The 2,151-nt window shown below is 34.7% G+C and overlaps 1 protein-coding gene across 1 annotated transcript in view; it reads right to left on the reverse strand.

Annotated features, from left to right (window-relative positions):
- LOC106872452 (zinc finger protein 271) overlaps window positions 1-255 on the reverse strand; it is a 5,429-nt gene extending 5,174 nt beyond the window's left edge. Inside the window, exon 1 of the mRNA XM_052967488.1 lies at window positions 39-255. The gene's annotated coding sequence lies outside the window, so the exon portion shown is untranslated. The remainder of the gene's footprint in view (window positions 1-38) is intronic.
- Between the last annotated feature and the right edge of the window lie 1,896 nt (window positions 256-2,151).

Here is a 2,151-nt window from a genome sequence, read left to right on the forward strand (position 1 = left end):
CAAAAGAGGAAAAAAAAATTTTAATGTCAAAGGATTACCGAAAACGTTTCCATCCCTTTTTTAAATATTCCCCAAACAAGCATCCTGTTGCTTTTAAAAGCATCCCACTTGTGGAAGTCCTGATGTCTAAATGTAATCATTGCGTTTATTTTATTTTATTTTTTCAAACTTAAAAATCTCTTTCCTGTTAAGTCTACCAAATTTTTTAATCACATCGAAGAGGGACGCAGTTTTTCCCCCACGGACCCGACTTGCGAACTCATTTGCATACAGCCAATCAGAGCTCAACTATCAAACTAATTTATGAGCGCATAACAAGTGTTGGGCAATAAGTTAAGGTCGCTTGAGTAAGGAATAACCATGGTTTTCTTCTCTTTTGCTGAGGCTTGTGTTTCAACCATGGCTGCGTCAGCATAGTTACTTGTGTTGTTTTTTACTTTCTAAAACAGTACGGGGAGAAGGTTGCTAGCACATCACCCTATGCCCACATCTTTACCATATGGGGCCCTAGCAAAATCCGATAATAGGTATCGATACAAATCCATCTAATTACTTGTCTCCTTGCGTAACTTGGTGATCGGTCAACTTACAACACCGTTCTTCATCTTGAGTTTACTTGGTAGAGATTGTTTGTTAACTTGAGAGGGTCAAGGTTAGCTCTGATATCGGCTGTATGCAAATGAGTTCATTACTGGGGTCCGAAACTCTCGTGGGGAAAAAAATTTTGCTAGCGGGACACGTGATTATTTCACAGAATTAAGGGTAAACTTACCGGGTTTCTTCTGAAACCTTTATCCAAAAAACCTGAAAGCATAGCCGGTGCTGTGTCTGAATAGAAAAATAGTTGCTCACCTGATTCTTATTGAAAAGCGAAACACTGCAATATGATGATTACTTAATGCACTTTATATACATTATGCACAACTTTATTATAGACTTAATACAGAAATCTCATCAAACAAGTACTAATTTTTTTTCTTCTTCCATTGTTCCCATAAAGACAAAAGTATATTGCTGTACATATTATACAACATTCTGTTACATGCCATGTAAATAAGCGTGAATATTTCACGGAAAGCTCCTGGAATGTGATTATCTATACAGTTATACATTCCAACATCTAAGCACAAACAACGTCACTCATTATCTTTACAAAACGCCATCTTCCTGGAAACACCAGCAGATCTCATTTCTTCCTTGTAGATGTCACTCAGACATTCAAGATGTAAAAGTTATCAACAATCTCCCTAGATTTTTACTACGCAATAAAACATTAACTATGTATGTATGAGTGGAAATGTGTAGGTGTGTGCTTATGTGTCAGTTTGTACATGCACTTGAATGTGAATATTTATGTGAGTTGTGTTTGACATAGTTATGATTATGACAATAAAGAAGATTCCCTAGATTTCCATGTTCATTGTAATATACCTTACATATGTCCAACCATATCAATGATTACTGTTCCACAAACTTATTTTGTTTAAGGTAATTTTCCAGTTTCGGGAGGTAAAAAAAGTAAATAAAAATACAAGGGAAATAACTTAACGTCTTACTAGTATTATCTATACTCTCCTCACCCCACCCCTTCGCGAGCGCGCATTCTTCATATTCGTTCACAGCAAGTTGTTTTAGACCTATTACACTAATTTATTTTTTTATTTTTGAGCTCGGGTCAAACGCTTTAGTTTGACCGTTATTTCCCTATACTGGAAGATTACCATAAGTTGTTGTACAGCTGGTACTATGATATTCAATCTCGTGTGTGATTTATATATAAAGTTAACTTCAATCACGTGTGTGATTTTATTTATAAACAGCTAAAAAAACAAACATTTCAGAGTAGTACGGATAATACTAGTAAGACGTTAAGTTATTTCCCTTGTATTTTATTTACTTTTTTTTACCTCCCAAAACTGGAAGATTACCTTTGTTTAATACATTTTCTCTTGTAAAGTGCAGTGTTTGGAGTCATTAAAATATGTCATGTATCATATACCCACATCTTTGAAGGCAACTTTATATTTTTTTTTATTCAAAACTGAAAAACAAGTACAAAAAAAGGTATTTGTATCACATCTGCTATATTAACCAATTTGCAGACTAACAAAAATGTGGCATCAATGATGGTGCAGGTATGGGTTAAGAAGC

Source organism: Octopus bimaculoides, chromosome 4, assembly GCF_001194135.2.
Source record: "Octopus bimaculoides isolate UCB-OBI-ISO-001 chromosome 4, ASM119413v2, whole genome shotgun sequence".
NCBI classification, from domain to species: domain Eukaryota; kingdom Metazoa; phylum Mollusca; class Cephalopoda; order Octopoda; family Octopodidae; genus Octopus; species Octopus bimaculoides.